The 17,711-nt window shown below is 44.7% G+C and overlaps 1 protein-coding gene across 34 annotated transcripts in view; it reads left to right on the forward strand.

The window, feature by feature from the left end:
• Nucleotides 1-17,711, forward strand: part of SP7 (Sp7 transcription factor) — a 189,938-nt gene that overhangs the window by 153,720 nt on the left and 18,507 nt on the right. For 6 of the 34 annotated variants that reach the window (XM_056555277.1, XM_056555268.1, XM_056555266.1 and 3 more), the window contains one exon: nt 5,844-5,918. The exons of 25 other annotated variants lie outside the window; for them this stretch is intronic. The gene's annotated coding sequence lies outside the window, so the exon portion shown is untranslated. The remainder of the gene's footprint in view (nt 1-5,843; nt 5,919-17,711) is intronic. 3 more of the 34 variants (XM_056555267.1, XM_056555271.1, XM_056555275.1) reach the window with 1 other exon arrangement.

Below are 17,711 nucleotides of genomic sequence, written 5' to 3' on the forward strand. Positions count from 1 at the left end.
TGCTGCCATAAATTTTGCGCAGTGTCAAATACGCTGCGTATACACCCTGTGGGAACGCACCCTAAGTATAAATTTATGCAATCTATTAGGGTTAAAATAGCAAAAAATCTTTATTTCTTTTTTAAATGTCATTATTTTTTGCATTGTACATGAAGTACAACTTGTGACAAAAAAAACTATGTCAGAATTATCGTGATTGGCAAAACGTTACCAGAGTTATTCTGTAATAAAGTAAGACATCCCCGATTTGAAAAAACAGGCTTGGTCTCTAAGGGGCGTACAGGCTTAATTGTCTTGGTCCTTAAGGGGTTAAAATACATAGTTACTGACATAAAGCTTGGGAAGACAAAGAACCACACAGAGGCATCACTTGAAAAGGATCTCTGATGCTTAAAATTTTGGAATGCATAGAGAACCCATACTAGGGCTCCAAAGTACACATTTGCACTGGAGTGCATCAAATTTGGTAATATTCCACCAAAATGTAATACCTTAGATGCTATCATATCATTTTCTTATCCAAACACTGGATGAATACACAATGTAAGGAGGGTACATTCACAGATACAGGATCTGCTACAGATTTGACGCTGTGATTAATCTTTTAGGTACAGACATACGAAGGAAAAAGACAGGCGTCCTGCACTCACCGCATAGGCTCTGGTTATTCGGCTCCTATCTCGTGCTGTTCCTCCGGACCGGCTAACAATGTGGCGTGGGGCACTCAGAGGCCTCTGAGCTCCCACGCCACCTTGTCAGCCGGTCCAGAGGTACAGTCCAAGATGGGAGGCGAATAACCAGAGCCTATGCGGTGAGTTCAGGACGCCTGTCTTTTTCCTTCGTATGTCTATTATTGATTGCTACTGTCGCATTGTCCTATTACCTCCGCGCCTGCATTGACCTGTTACCTGCCATGCCGCTGCATGAGGCATCTCGAGGAGCTGTGCATTGGAGGTATTGGAGCCACTTGTTTTTTCTTGTTAGAATCTTTTAGTTACATTGATATCTGCAGCATAAAATCTGCAGCAGATCCTGTAAATGTGAATGTACTTAATGTAGTTAAAAACAACAAAAGTAAAAACCAAAACAAAAAGAAGCTTATCCATGTAACAACAAAGAACGAATCATTACTTTGCCATAGTTCATCAAGGTTTAACCTGTAAGACCCCAGGCAGTTCCTCACACCTGTGAGTATCTGTTTTGCTGCGGGGCTGCAGTGCAGGAAGAAAGGGGCACAAACAATAAAAAGAAGATCCCAGCATGACAACAAGAGCACACACCTTGTCCTTGTGTCCACTACCTGTCACACAGCCTCATTCATCACTGTCGTCAGAATGGCTGCTAGGTAACCAATGTAACAAGCTTAATGTGGGGAAGCTGACAAACAAACATCATGATTCCATAAGGGTGCTGAGGGCAAATCACATGACAACTATACATAGTATGCGGGCGAGCAAGGTTCCACATTTACCAAGGAATGCCTCCAGTTAGGCAAGGTTCACAACGGATTTTGCATCCTGTTGAGATGACCAATTTTTTTTTTATATCTTTAAAATAATGCGTCGATTTTTTTTTTTAAACAAGAAACAAGAAAACTTTCTACTTTCATAGAGAAAAAAGCAATAAAAATGATGCCAGTGCTACTACTGCATTGTGTGCAGCGTTTTATCGACAGCTGCATGCTGAGCTACTTTGTCTAGGATTTTTGCCGGAATCTGCAATAGAGTCTTCGAACCCTTTACATGGACATGAAGAGGCCCTAAAGCTCTGTTCACACTGCGTAAAAAAATAGGCGTATTTTTGTGGATGGTTTTTCAGCTATATTTGGAAAGTCCAGCCTTTATTTTTTGCTCATTACAGTGACAAAAATGTGCCCTTATTTATACTCAGTGTAAACATGGTCTCAGAGGTGTTAAAGGGGTACTCTACCCCTAGACACCTTATCCCCTATCCAAAGGATAGGGGATAAGATGTCTGATCGCGGGGGTCCCGCCACTGGGGACCTCGGCAATATACATGCGGCACCCACCTGTTTCTGCTCTGGAAGCACTGGAGGGTCTGGGTCCCGACCACCGGAACGGAAGTCTGTGACGTCCCGACTCTGTCCGTCCCCTCAATGCAAGTCAAATGGGAGGGGGCGTGTCTTGCATTAGGAGGAACCCAGGGCCAACCACACCAGCATATGGTCTCACAAGGGGTCTGAGAATGTCATCTCGGTACCTAATGGCAGTCAGGCTACCTCTGGCAAGCACATGGATGGCTGTGCGGCCCCTCAAAGAAATACCACCCCACACCATTACTGACCCACCACCAAACTGGTCATGCTGGAGGATGTTGCAGGCAGCAGAACATTCTTCACGGCGTCTCCAGACTCTGTCACGTCTGTCACATGTGCTCAGTGTGAACCTGCTTTCATCTGTGAAGAGCACAGGGCACCAGTGGCAAATTTGCCATTCTTGGTGTTCTCTGGCAAATGCCAAACATCCTGCATGGTGTTGGGCTGTAAGCACAACCCCCTCCTGTTGACGTCGGGATCTCATACCACCCTTATGGAGTCTGTTTCTGACCGTTTGAGTGGACACATGCACATTTGTGGCCTGCTGGAGGTAATTTTGCAGGGCTCTGGCAGTGCTTCTCCTGCTCCCCCTTGCACAAAGGCGGAGGTAGCGGTCCTGCTGCTGGGTGGTTGCCCTTCTACAGCCTCCTCCACTTCTGATGTACTGGCCTGTCTCTTGGTAGCGCCTCCATGCTCTGGACACTACGCTGACAGACACAGCAAACCTTCTTGCCACAGCTCGCATTGATGTGCCATCCTGGATGAGCTGCACTACCTGAGCCACTTGTGAAGGTTGTATACTCTGTCTCATGCTACCACTAGAGTGAAAGCACTGCCAGCATTCAAAAGTGACCAAAACATCAGCAGGGAAGCATAGGAACTGAGAAGTGGTCTGTGGTCACCACCTGCAGAACCACTCCTTTATTGGGGGTGTCTTGCTAATTGCCTATAATTTCCACCTGTTGTCTGTTGCACAACATCATGTGAAATTGATGTCAATCAGTGTTGCTTCCTGAGTGGACAGTGTGATTTCACAGAAGTGTGATTGACTTGGAGTTACATTGTGTTGTTTAAGGGTTCCCTTTATTTTTTTGAGCAGTGTATAGAGGAAGCACGGAACCCTGATTTTAGTCAATTTTACATGGGTCTTTGCCTTCATATGCGAAATACACATCCGCAATATATCTGTGAGATAGATCATTCAGTATCTGTATTGTATGTATTTACAATTCTGCTTAGTATATTCTAGATGACATATGAATGCATCCATATACTTCAGTAGACAGTGTAAACTTACAAGAAGGATAGAATTAGCGCGCAATGAGCATTTTAAATGCATATGTACAGTTTATGATGTGACCATATGAAACCATCACAGAATACCATTGAATACGATTGCAGACATGACACAGGTTCAGTGTTCTCTTGTAAAATTAGATTATGTAAACTGAGGAAAGTGTTAAAATCTGTACTTAACTACTAAAAAGCAACCATGGGCTATTTCACACGAGCTGCATTTCTGGGTCTTTATTACAACTGCATGTGCTGATTCTAAGCTGGATCTAATGGGATCGTTTTAATAGGGATCTATGAGACTGTCACTTCGGGCCATTAGACATGCTGTCATGCTCGGACTTGTGACTGTAACATGGGTGCAGAAAATATGATCGTGTTATGATAATATGATCGTAAGTCACATACACGACTGATCTAAAAAAAAATCGGTATTTTGCAGCACTTTGTATGGATACACAAACTGCACTAAGATGCAATTTTTTCCCGAGTTTGCGATACTTCTGTCATATAGTACTGTATATTTTCAGGTTCAGGTGCACTTTCCAGGTGATACACATGTGGACAAAATTCTTGGTACCCTTCTGTTAAAGGGGTTCTCCACTGCCCTGTCTTCCGGAGCTCCGCTCGCAGCGTCCTGAAGTTTATTACTCTGGACGCTGTGTGAGGGCTTCCGTGTTCGAGGCCGCCCCCTCATGACATCACGCCCGCACCCACGTGACTTCCCCACGCCCGTCCCCCTCAACGAAAGTCTATGGGAAGGGGGCGTGACAGCGGTCGTGCCCCCTTCCCATAGACTTTTGTTGAGGGTGCGGGCGTGACGTCATGAGGGGGTGGCCTCGAACACGGAAGCCCTCACACAGCGTCCAGAGTAATAAACTTCCGAACACTGCGAGCGGAGCTCCGGAAGACAGGGCAGTGGAGAACCCCTTTAAAGACAAAAACCCAAAATGCTCCCTGACATATCTTAAAACTGACAAGAGTAATAATGAATAAAAATTTACAGAGAAATAACTGATGAATATCAGACATTTCTTTTGGATTGTGGTTCATCAGAATCATGTTGAAAAACAAAATAATGAAGCTGGACAAAAATAATGGTACCTGAAGCTCATATTTTGTTTTACAATCTTTTGAGGCAGAACACCAAAAAGGGAAAAACACCTTACACTAGGGTAAGTGACTGTGCATGAGATTGAGAACACTGATAGGAAGAGATTAAGGCGCCCCCTGAGGAAGCATTTTAGAAAAGCGAAACGATCGTTGGGGTCAGGTGGGTATGGTCTGGCATCCTGTATTATGTTGTTATCTCTGTATGATTTACCCATGGCAGGCTTTGGACATATTCATTAGTATTTGAGGCTCAAGTGTTTCTGCCTGATGCCCTATACCCTTACTCCTTGTCTTTCAGTAACTGACCATGATAACATAAATGCTGCTATTTAGCCAGTCTCTATACCCACTGTTGTTCAGCTGTATCTGGTGCCTTTTTGTGCTCTATTTTCTATTTGATGTCTTCATAAATTAAATAAAGTTTTGAATCTTTTGAGACAGTCACTATGATCAAATGATTTCTGTAGTTCTCAGGCTACGTTCACACGGTGGAATTTCCTTGCGGAATTCCACCAGAAAATGTCACTGAAATTTACTGCACACGTTCAATGGGATGCCGATGTCCCATTCCGATGCGTTCCGCAGAAACATAAGGCCAATCTTATCATTTTGCTGAGTTTCGGGCAGAATCCCATTAAACTCGATGGGGCTTGAATTTTGGCAGAATTCTGTGTTGAGAACACAGAATTCCTCCGAAATTTTGCTGCAATTCTGTTCAGCAAGCTTTGCTGGATGGAATTTGTGCAGAATTAAAGGGCTACTCCGCTGCCCTGCTTCGGAAGCTCCGCTCCCCAGCGTCCGGAAGTTTATTGCTTCCGTGTTCAGGGCCGCCCCTCGTGATGTCACGCCCGCCCCCTCAACGAAAGCCTATGGGAAGGGAAGTGGCCCCCTCAACGAAAGCCTTCCCATAGGCTTTCGTTGAGGGGGCGGGCGTGACATCACGAGGGGGCGGGCGTGATGTCACAAGGGGCGGTCCTGAACACGGAAGCCTGCACGCAGCATTCGGAACAATAAACTTCCGGACGCTGGGGAGCGGAGCTTCCGAAGCAGGGCAGCGGAGTACCCCTTTAAGGAAATTGCGCAGTGTGAACATAGCCTCAATGAGACTTCTGCACTTGTCTCCAGGTATTTTGGTCCACTCTATATAAGCAAACTTCCCCAGCTGTCTCAGGTTCGAAGGGCACCTTCTCCAGACTACATGTCCTTTAGAATATTCCAATGGTTCTTAGCCATTCTTAAATGTTTTTAGCTGTGTGTTTTGGGTCATTATCCTGTTGAAAGCCCCATGACCTGCCACTGAGACCAAGGTTTCTGACACTGGGCAGCATATTTTTCCCCGAAATGCGTTGACAGTCTTGAAATTTCATTGTTTCATGTACAGATCCCTGATACCTTGTTCCAGATGCAGCAAAGCAAGCCCAAAATATAACCGAGAGTCCTCCATGCTTCACAGTAGGTACAGTGTTTTTTTCTTTGTATGCTTCATTTTTGCCTCTGTGAGTATAGAGCTGATGGGACTTCAGTTTTGTCTCCCCTTTCCAGAGAACAAGACACAAAGTTTCTAGAAATGTCGTGCAGTTGCCCAAAGCCCATACAGTGGTCCCTCACATACGATCAGTTCCAAATGAACCATCGTTTGCTGAAACCATCGTATGTTGAGGGATCCGTGCAATGTAAAGTATAGGACAGTGGTCTCCAACCTGCGGACCTCCAGATGTTGCAAAACTACAACTCCCAGCATGCCCGGACAGCCAACGGCTGTCCGGGCATGCTGGGAGTTGTAGTTTTGCAACATTTGGAGGTCCGCAGGTTGAAGACCACTGGTATTGGAGGTTATACTCACGTGTCCCCGCAGCTCCAGACCGTCACCGCTGCCCTGGATGTCGCCCTCCATCGCTGTCGCCACGTCCCCAGGGTGTCCCTGACGCTCCGGGAAGGTCTCTGCTGCCTGGGAACGTCACTCTCCGTCGCCACCATCATGTCGCTACACATGCCGCTCCTATTGGATGACGGGACGGCGTGCACGGCGACGCGATGGAGAGCGTCGGCGATGCAGGGGATCCCGAGGAGTACGCTACGGAGCCCTGAGGACAGGTGAGAGATCATCAGTGGACCACACGGGGCACCGTAAATAGCTGAAGCAGTCTGCGCTGCAGGATAGCCGTTTATGCGATGGCCCGACATACAAAAGCATCGTATGTTGATGCTTCCTTCAACATGCGATGGCCTCTGAGAGGCCATCGTATGTTGAAATTATCGTAGGTCGGGGGGTCACTGTATTTTAAAAAAATTGGAAAAATTCAAGAACTGATCTGATTGGTTTGATTGGTTTCTATGGCAACTGCACCATTTTCCTCTACACAGGTTTTGATAAATCTCCTCTACTTTCTGCTGGACTTCGGGGTGAAATTGTGGGGGAGATTTATCAAAACCTGTGTAGATGAAGAGTGGTGCAGTTCCCTATAGCAACCAATCAGATCGCTTCTTTTATTTTCAAAAGGGCCTCTGAAAACTAAAAGAAGCAATCTGATTGGTTGCTGTAGGGAACTGCGCCACTCTTCATCTACACAGGTTTTGATAACGCCCCATGAGTACGTGACATATGATTCCCTGTACTTTATCATAGATCATAGACCGTATAGGCCCTGTATGGCACTTTACAAAGAATTCTATTTTTCAGCATAAGAATTCCGAGAATACATTACATTACTATGAATCAGTAATGTTTGCTACCTGCATGTCCATTCATGATGCTCCATAATGTTAGCGGGGACATGGTCTTTATAAAAACCTTTGACAATGTGTCTCCCCCAGACAGAATGTAGGCACATAAATTGACCTACTCCCAGTACATGTACATTCCCACAAATAAATAATGCTCCTCATTACAGGTAGGACCTTAAATTCACTTTATATTGTCCAGAATGCCATGGGGCAGATTCCCACCTGGAATTCTACTGCCGAGTCCAATTATCCTCTCTTGTTCTCCACTTTATTAGTTTTCTTTTCAAACTTCAAAGACTCTTTCTAAACTATTTAGCCCCCTGCTGTTTCTTGGGGATGACTCCCATGCTTGACAAACAAGCTCCTCAAAAAGACCCATCACCCTTGTTACCTTTGCTGAAGCCAACGACCAGGGCCTGGGGAATGTGGTGTACAGAACTCCATAGAGAACCAGGCACATTTCTCTATTCTGTTTAATTCATATGTATCAAAGCGAATGGCGAAAAATGTCCTGGCTGTTTCCATCACATTATTGCTCCTAATCGTATGTGATCGCAGGTACCAAGCGTCAAATAGCTATACACTCCGGCCAGAATACACCACACAGCCATGGTGAGATACATGAGAATAAAATAATATGGAGCCTTCATTTTAATTTCCTGCCAAAGACTTCTTATTCACTGCAAAAAAAGGTTTAGACACAAAACCTGTAAAGAGGCATACAGAGATCCCTGCCGCCCCATACTACTTATTCTATCTGCCACTATGTAGTACCTCAAAACAACACTGGATTACAGAGAAACTCTACCCTAGAAGAAATGCTTCTACATGACGGTTCTCCTGTAATAGGGCATACAATGGAGCATGCCATAAACTATATGAAGCATAAGGGGTACAGTAGCGTCACATACAGTGGATAGAAAAAGTCTATACACCCTTCTAAAATGCCAGGTTCTTATCATGTTAAAGAATGAGACAACGATAAATCATGTCAGAACTTTTTTTTTTTTTTTTTTTTACCTTTAACCCCCTTTAAGGGGTATTCCGGTGCTATAACATCTTATCCCCTATCTAAAGGGGGGTCCCGCCACTGGCGATCTTACACCCCGTTATAATCAGTCCCCGGAGCGGCCCCGTGTGACATCATGCTCCGCCCCCTCAATGCAAGCCTATGGGAGGGGGCGTGGCAGCTGCCACGCCCCCTCCCATAGGCTTGCATTGAGGGGGCGGAGCGTGACATCGCACGCGGGTGGGGCCGTGACATTACAATGCTCCGTCCACGTGATTGCCAGTAATCAGACCCGGAGCAAACATGCTCCGGGGACTGATTATAACGGGGTGCTGCGTGTAAGATCACGGGGTTCCCCAGCGGCGGGACCCTCACGATCAGGCATCTTATCCCCTATCCTTTGGATAGGGGATAAGATGTTTTAGCACCGGAGTACCCCTTTAAGGACCTACAGACCTATATGAGGGCTTGTTTTTTGCGCCACCAATTTTACTTTGTAATTAAATCAATGATTTCACCACAAAATCTACAGCGAAACAAAAAAAATTTATAATTGTGGGGTAAATTTTTTTTTTAAAGCCATTTTGTAACTTTTGGGGGCTTCCGCTTCCAAGCAGAGCACATTCTGTTAAAATTGACACCTTATCTTTATTCTGTAGGTCCATATGATTAAAATTATACACAATTTACCATATTTTGCGGCGTATAACACGCACTTTTTAGGCAAAATTTTTTAGCCTAAAGTCTATGTGCGTGTTATACGCCGATACACCCCCAGGAAAGGCAGGGGGAGAGAGGCCGTCGCTTCTCTCCCTCTGCCTTTCCTGGGGTCTAGAGCCCTGCTGCCGGCCCTTCTCTCCCCCTGGCTATCGGCGCCGCTGCCCGGGGGAGAGAAGGGGCAGCGGCACCCATTGCCGGCGCCGCTGCCCCGTTGCCTCCCCCCATCCCCGGTGGCATAATTACCTGGGTCGGGTCCGCGCTGCTGCAGGCCTCCGGCGTGCGTCCCCTGCGTTGTTGCTATGCACGCCGCGGCGCACAGACGTCATGCGCCGCGCCTTGCAGCGCATAGCAACGACGCAGGGGACGCACGCCGGAGGCCAGCAGCAGAGCGGACCCGACCCAGGTAATTATGCCACCGGGGATGGGGGGAGGCAACGGGGCAGCGGCGCCGGCAATGGGTGCCGCTGCCCCTTCTCTCCCCCTGGCTGTCGGCGCCGCTTCTCTCCCCCTGGCTATCGGCGCCAGCAATGGGGCGCCGGCACTGATAGTCAGGGGGACAGAACGGGCAGCGGCGCCGATAGCCAGGGGGAGAGAAGGGCCGGCAGCAGGGCTCTAGACCCCAGGAAAGGCAGGGGGAGAGAAGCGGGCAGCGACGGCCTCTCTCCCCCTGCCTTTCCTGGGGGTGTATCGGGGTATACACGCGAACACACGCACCCTCATTTTACCATGGATATTTGGGTAAAAAACTTTTTTTACCCAAATAACCTTGGTAAAATGAGGGTGCGTGTTATAGGCCGGTGCGTGGTATACCCCGATAAATACGGTATATAGGTTTGATTTTGTTTTACTTCTTTTAAAAAAATTATAACTTTTTGTAGGAAAATTTATACGTTTAAAATTGTCCTCTTCTGACCCCTATAACTTTTTTTTATTTTTCCATATACAGGGATGTGTGAGGGCTCATTTTTTGTGCTGTGATCTGTAGTTTTTATCAGTAACATTTTTTGATGGGACTTTTTCATCACTTTTTATACAATTTCTATCGGTTAACAAAGTGAAAAAATAAGCAATTCTGGACTTTTGTATTTTTTTTATGTTTACTCCATTGTCCATGTGGTTTAATTAACATTATATTTTTTATAGTTCGGACATTTATGCACACAGTGATACCATATATTTTTATGTTATTATTATTAATTTTTTTTTTTTTTTTTAATGGGGAAAAGGGGTTTATTGAGGAAGGGGTTAATTCACATTTATTAAGATTTTTTTACACTATTTTTCAGTCCCCATAAGAGACTATTACATGCAATCATTAGATTGCATACACTGAACAATGCTATGCCATAGCATAGCATTGATCAGTGTTATCAGTGCTCGATTGCTCAAGCCTGCCAGGGGAGCTTTGGAGAACCGATCGGATGGCAAGGCATGGCGGGTAAATAAACCATTTTACCTTTGAAGTCTTGTGCGCTGCTTTTATCCTGGGCTGTTCCTTGGAGGGATCCGTCTGAGTGCTTCGGATGGCAAGGAGGCAGGTAAGGGCCTTCTTGCCGTCCTCTCAGCTGCTGGGGACATTGCAATTTCACCGTGATGGTCCCTATCAGCTCCAATGAGCTGCTGGGAGTGTTTTTTTACTTTTTATTGTAGATGCCACAATCAACTTTGATCTGGGCGTCTTAGGGGTTAATTCCTGGGAATAACCGGATTGGTGTTGTCCAGCATTAGACACAGGTCTCGGCAAAACCACCCCTCTATGACACGCGATCAGCTCAACAACTCAATATACCACAAAACATAATAATTATTAAATGGGGAAATATGGTGCAACATAGACATTACTAAGAACTGGACATCCCTCCAAAATTGATAAAAAGAAATTAAAGGGGTACTCTGGTGGAAAGCAATTTTTTTCATATCAATTGGCTCCACAAAGTTAAACAGATTTGTAAATTGCTTCTATTAAAAATGTTAATCCTTCCAGTACTTATCAGCTGCTGTATGCTCTAGAGGAAGTTGAGGTGTTCTTTTCTGTCTGAACACAATGCTCTCTGCTGACACCTCTGTCCATGTCAGGAACTGTCCAGAGTACAAGCAAATCCCCATAGCAAACCTTTCCCACTCTGGACAGTTCAAGATGCACTGCCTGCACACACAGAGTTACGGCAGAGCAAACTCCCTGCTGTTGCTGCCGTAGCTCTGTGTGTCCACTTGTGACCGCCGGCGGGAAATCCACAGTCATGAGCGGACACACAGAGCTACAGCAGCAGCAAGGAGCTTACTCTGCCTTAACTCTGTGTGTACCCTTAAAGGGGTACTACACCCCTAGACATCTTAAGATGTCTAATCGGGGGGTCCCACTGCTGGGGACCCCCGCGATCTCAGCTGCAGCACCCCGTCGTCATCACTGCACAGAGCGAACTCGCTCTGTGCGTAATGACGGGGGATACAGGGGCCGTAACATTGTGATGTCACGGCTCTGACCTCTTGTGATGTCACGGCCTCAATACAAGTCTATGGGAGGGGGCGTGATGGCCGCCATGCCCCCTCCTATAGACTTGTATTAAGGTGGCGGAGCCGTGACGTCACAATGTTCCGGTAAAACATAATGTCTTACTAAGCCATGCAAATTTGTATCTGGGCCATGCCCCATTATTGAGTGAGGCACAAATGTAGTGCAAGGAATGTACAGGGTGGGCCATTTATATGGATACACCTTAATAAAATGGGAATGGTTGGTGATATTAACTTCCTGTTTTTTGCACATTAGTATATGTGAGGGGGGGGGGGACTTTTCAAGATGGGTGGTGACCATGGTGGCCATTTTGAAGTCGGCCATTTGGAATCCAACTTTAGTTTTTTCAATAGGAAGAGGGTCATGTGACACATAAAACTTATTGGGAATTTCACAAGAAAAACAATGATGTGCTTAGTTTTAACGTAACTTTAATTTTTCATGACTTATTTACAAGTTTCTGACCACTTATAAAATCTGTTCAATGTGCTGCCCATTGTGTTGGATTGTCAATGCAACCCTCTTCTCCGAATCTTCACACACTGATAGCAACACCGCAGGAGAAATGCTAGTACAGGCTTCCAGTATCCGTAGTTTCAGGTGCTGCACATCTCGTATCTTCACAGCATAGACAATTGCCTTCAGATGACCCCAAAGATAAAAGTCTAAGGGGGTCAGATTGGGAGACCTTGGGGGCCATTCAACTGGGAATGCTCGGACCTGGCACGTTCCCTGAGTTTTTCCAGCAAGATGGTGCACCACCACATGGGTGTCAGGTCCGAGCATTCCTAGATGAACAGTTTCCTGGAAAGTGGATTGGTTGTCGTGGGCCATTTGAATTGCCCCCAAGGTCTCCCGATCTGACCCTCTTAGGCTTTTATCTTTGGGGTCATCTAAAGGCAATTGTCTATGCTGTGAAGATACGAGATGTGCAGCACCTGAAACTATGGATACTGGAAGCCTGTGCTAGCATTTCTCCTGCAGTGTTGCTATCCGTGTGTGAAGATTCGGAGAAGAAGGTTGCATTGACAATCCAACACAATGGGCAGCACATTGAACACATTTTATAAGAGGTCAGAAACTTGTAAATAACTCATGAAAGAATAAAGTTACGTTAAAACAAAGTACATCATTGTTTTTCTTGTGAAATTCCCAATAAGTTTGATGTGTCACATGACCTTCTTCCTATTGAAAAAAACAAAGTTGGATTCAAAATGGCAAACTTCAAAATGGCTGCCATGGTCACCACCCATCTTGAAAAGTCCCCCCCCCCCCCTCACATATACTAATGTGCCACAAACAGGAAGTTAATATCACCAACCATTCCCATTTTATTAAGATGTATCCATACAAATGGCCCACCCTGTACATCAGTTTTTGTGTAAATTGGAATAGTTTTCTGGTGCAGATTCTGCACATTTTCTGCTGTGTAAAGATTTAGAAAAAACTGCCTCTTTGAGGTGTAGTTTGACACCACCACACTATTCAACAACGTATTAAATGTGTACAATACCATTAAGGATGGCGCACCCTTTTCTCAAGGACCCCACAGTATAGCTGACTCAATTGTATCCATACACTTGGCTTAATTCATGTTGTCTCAGAGAATGCACTCACACTACAGAATGTCTGCCTGGAAAAAAATTCCAGTTGGAAATAGTGATGAGCAGCATTGCCTATATTTGAATTTGCGATATTTCGCGAATATATAGACGAATATTCGACTTATATTCGTGAATTTTGCGTAATTGTTATATTTGCATCTTCACGTATTCGAGGAAGAAAACAGTGAGGGGGTGGGCAACTTTACTATTGGTTGCTATGGATGTTGTTGATAACCTCTAAAAAGTGTATTTGCATTATTCTAATTGTCCCACAAGTGAAAAGAAGGAATATGCGAATATTCGCATATGTGGAAAAAAGTGAATATTTGTACATTTTGAATATATAGCGAATATATTCGCAATATTCCTGGATTAGCAAATTTGCGATATTCGCGATAAAAATTTGAAATGCGAATATTCGCGACCAACACTAGTTAGAAACTTTGTGCACAGCCAACTGATTCAGTGCGTGGACATGTGCTGTCACCACTGACGGCAATGCAGATTAAGGTGGATTACAGAATTTGAATTTCAGCAACATTTTTTTTATTGAAAACAATGGGAGGCTACTGCATCAGAATTTCCATGCAGAATTTCTCCACTCAGAAATTCGTCTATTCACATCTGCACCAATTCCGCTTCCGTATTCATTGGGTGGTTTCTGGCTTGTGCGGAATTGGTGCAGAATCTGCATGCGGAAATTCAGAAGTTTGATTAGGAGTGCAGAATCCCATAGAAGGCTATTGGGCTTTAATTTGAGGCGGAATCCGCATGCGGAAATTCTGTTGTGTGAATAAACCTCTGGCCCTCATTCATGGCATTTCCCCATTTCCATGGGGAATATTGGAAAAGAAATGTCAGGAAACGGTACATGCGCAGTGAAGACCAGTTAGGAGCAGCAAAGAGAGGCAGAGCTGGAGGGAGAGGGGATGAATATTCATAAGCGGCGCTGATGTCAGTGCCAGTTAAGCTGCAGAAACCCCGCCCGTGCCAGTTACAGCAACATTTACAGATATAATAAAACTAAGATTGCGGGCAAACGGCCAGACGGATCCGGTCAAGGTAGGGATCATAGGAATCAGCGTCCCCCGAACTATCCATCGGTACCTGTGGTTAGTGCGGGAGCAAACATGCAAGAGTTTTCCTTTAACCCCTTAAGGAAGCCATTTTTGCATTTTTCATTTTTTCCTCCTTACATTTAAAAAATCATAACGCTTTCAATTTTGCACCTACAAATCCATATGATGGCTTATTTTTTGTGCCACCAATTCTACTTTGTAATGACTTCAGTCATTTTACCCAAAAATCTACGGTGAAACGGAAAAGAAAATCATTGTGAGACAAAATTGAAAAACACACCATTTGTAACTTTTGGGGGCTTCCATTTCTACGCAGTACATTTTCCGGTAAAAATGACACCTTATCATTATTCTGTAGGTCCATACGATTAAAATGATACCCTACTTATATAGGTTTGATTTTGTCGCACTTCTGGAAAAAATCATAACTACATGCAGGAAAATTTATATGTTTAAAATTGTCATCTTCTGACCCCTATAACTTTTTTATTTTTCCGTGTATGGGGCGGTATGAGGGCGCCGTGATCTGAAGTTTTTAGCGGTACCATTTTTGCATTCATAGGACTTATTGATCAAAAATTTTCATTTTTTGGCGCGTACACCATTGACCGTGCAGCTTATTTAACAATATATTTTTATAATTCGGACATTTCCGCATGTGGCGATACCACATATGTTTATTTTTATGTACACAGTTTGTTTTTTTTATGGGAAAAGGGGGGTGATTCAAACTTTTATTAGGGGAGGTTTTAAATGATCTTTATTCACTTTTTTTTCCCTTTTTTTTTTTTTTGCAATGTTATAGCTCCCATAGGGACCTATAACACTGCACACACTGATCTTTTACATTGATCATTGGTTTCTCATAGGAAACCATTGATCAATGATTCTGCCGCTTGATTGCTCATGCCTGGATCTCAGGCACTGAGCAGTCATTCGGCAATCGGACACCAAGAGGCAGGTAAGGGACCCTCCTGCTGTCTCACAGCTTTTCGGGATGCCGCGATTTCACCACGGACATCACGAACAGCCCCCTGAGCTAACCAGCAATGATTTACTTTTACTTTAGATGCAGTGTTCAACTTTGAATGTCGCATCTAAAGGGTTAATAGCGTGGCACTGCGATCAGTGCCACGCACTATTAGCCACATCATGCCGGGCCCGACCTGCCATGGAGCGGGGCCACGCCGTGGCCACGCGTTATAGAACGGGAGCGGACTCATGACGTACCGGTACCGGTTAATCCATCCAGTACTTATCACCTGCCGTATGCTCCACAGGAAGTTGTATTTCTTTATGGAGTTCTCTCCAGTCTGACCACAGTGCTCTCTGCTGACACCTCTCTCAATATCAGGAAGTGTCCAGAGCAGGAGAGGTTTGCTGTGGGGATTTGCTTGTACTCTAGACAGTTCCTGATATTGACCGAGGTGTCAGCAGAGAGCACTGTGGTCAGACAGAAAAAGAACTCCAGAAACAAACACAACTTCCTCTGCAGCATACTGATAAGTACTGTTGGATTAACATTTTTAAACAGAAGAAATTACAAGTTTGTTTAACTTTCTGGCACCAGTTGATTTGAAATTTATTTTTAATTTTTTCCCACTGGAGTACCCCTTTAAGATCAGTTGCAGAAAAACTGCAGCATGTGAAGATCAAGCATTACTGTCATGAGAAAAAGCTTTGAAGTCATGCAGAAATGTCAAAAGTTTTATTAAGTGATGCGACCACCATAGATTGCTAGATATAGCCGGGTGAAGCACAAGGCAGTGCCATTCCCAGCAAGTGGGCACCCACACCACTCATTGTGACTGGCATGCCTGTTGTCAGTTGCCTCAATTAGGTGTCCCATTATGTCAGAGTGCTGTGTTCTGCAGGCGGCCATTTACCTGCACTACATATAGGTATGACACTGTATCCCTTGGAATGTGACAAGCAGAGCACTTGGGGCATATACTGTATAACATGTATATACTGTATATACAGTGGTCCCTCAAGTTACAATATTAATTGGCTCCAGGACGACCATTGTATGTTGAAACCATTGTATGTTGAGACCATAACTCTATGGAAACCTTGTAATTGGTTCTGAAGCCACCAAAATGTCATCCAAAAATAGGAAAAAGTGAGGATTAAAGAAAAATAAGTAGATAACTAATATAGATAAAGCAAATCCTTACATATAAAAGTAAGAAAGATCTGCAGGGAGCTGTAAATCACTGTCTATGTCAGTGTTTCCCAAGCAGGGAGCCTCCTGCTGTTGCAAAACTACAACTCCCAGCATGCCCGGACAGCCAAAAGCTGTCCGGGCATGCTGGGAGTTGTAGTTTTACAACAGCTGGAGGCACCCTGCTTGGTAAACACGGGTCTATGTAGAGGACAGGAGCTTCTTTGGGGTCCTGTACAGTACACGCAATGTCCTAAAAAGTAACATGGAGCCGCCCTCACCTGGTGTCCAAAGGAGCAGCTAACCCTGGTACAGGTAAAGTGTACAGAACATGTAATACCTCCCTGTACTGTAGGGGGCGCTACCAGACACCATTCAGTGCATGCACTTCAGTAATACAGGTGTTTTACCAGTGAATACCCATTGTGGTTGGTCAGATTTTCCAGCCACTGACATCTTTCACAGATCTGGACTGTCTGTAGCATTGTATGCCGAGTCTGGTTTCAACTTACAATGGTTCAGAAAAGACCATCGTATGTTGAAACTATTGTACGTTGAGGCCATTGTAAGTTGAGGGATCACTGTACTAGAGTTGGGTCAGCAGACATTCGTGCAGTGCTTCCTCCAGTATACCAGCATCAGACACACAGCAGACATCCCCATATACCTATATACCCCCTAGCTCCAAATGGGATAATAACCTTACACCAACTAGACACACACCCTACCCCCTTACTGGTTTCATGGGGGAGGGGCTTTTAATAAACACAAATGGGCAGGAGAGGTGCAGCCCAATAAGCCTTGGGGCAGTGGGTGGATCAGAAGCTCCTCTCTGGAGTCAGGACCACAAGATCTCCATACAGCAGAGCTACAGGAGCTGCCACACTTGGTGCACAAGAAGGGGAATGGCATCACCTATGTTAGAGGTAACTACCAGCCCAGCATCTCCCTGGCACTCAGTGCCCAGCATTATAGGCTTGTAGCTGCCACCGATCACTCTTAATTTAGTTTCTTTTGGGATGAGTTTTGCCTTGTGGCACACAATAGTGACCAGATATGCAACTTTGTATGTGTCAGGATGAGTTTCTTTGGATATACAGGTAACCTCAGTATATGTCATATAAGCAATGCTGCATGTAGGCTGTGTTCACACATTCAGCTTTCTAATTGCAATTAAAAAAAGCCTGGAATGGATCATCATTGGAGGATATGTACAAAGGAGAAAAAGAACAATGAAGCTCTTCTTTTCAAATCTATTTCTGGCTTTACATTTAATGATTTTGCAATTAAAAACCTGAATGTGTGAACACAGCCTATCACACAGCAGATAGGTTCAATCTACTTTAACATTATAGTAAATGACGGTGGTGTTCCTATTTTTGGACTATAAACCATTTTATGTTGGTTCACAGAAATTGTGTAAGTATACTGTAT

Source organism: Hyla sarda, chromosome 2 (assembly GCF_029499605.1).
Source record: "Hyla sarda isolate aHylSar1 chromosome 2, aHylSar1.hap1, whole genome shotgun sequence".
Taxonomy (NCBI): Eukaryota; Metazoa; Chordata; class Amphibia; order Anura; family Hylidae; genus Hyla; species Hyla sarda.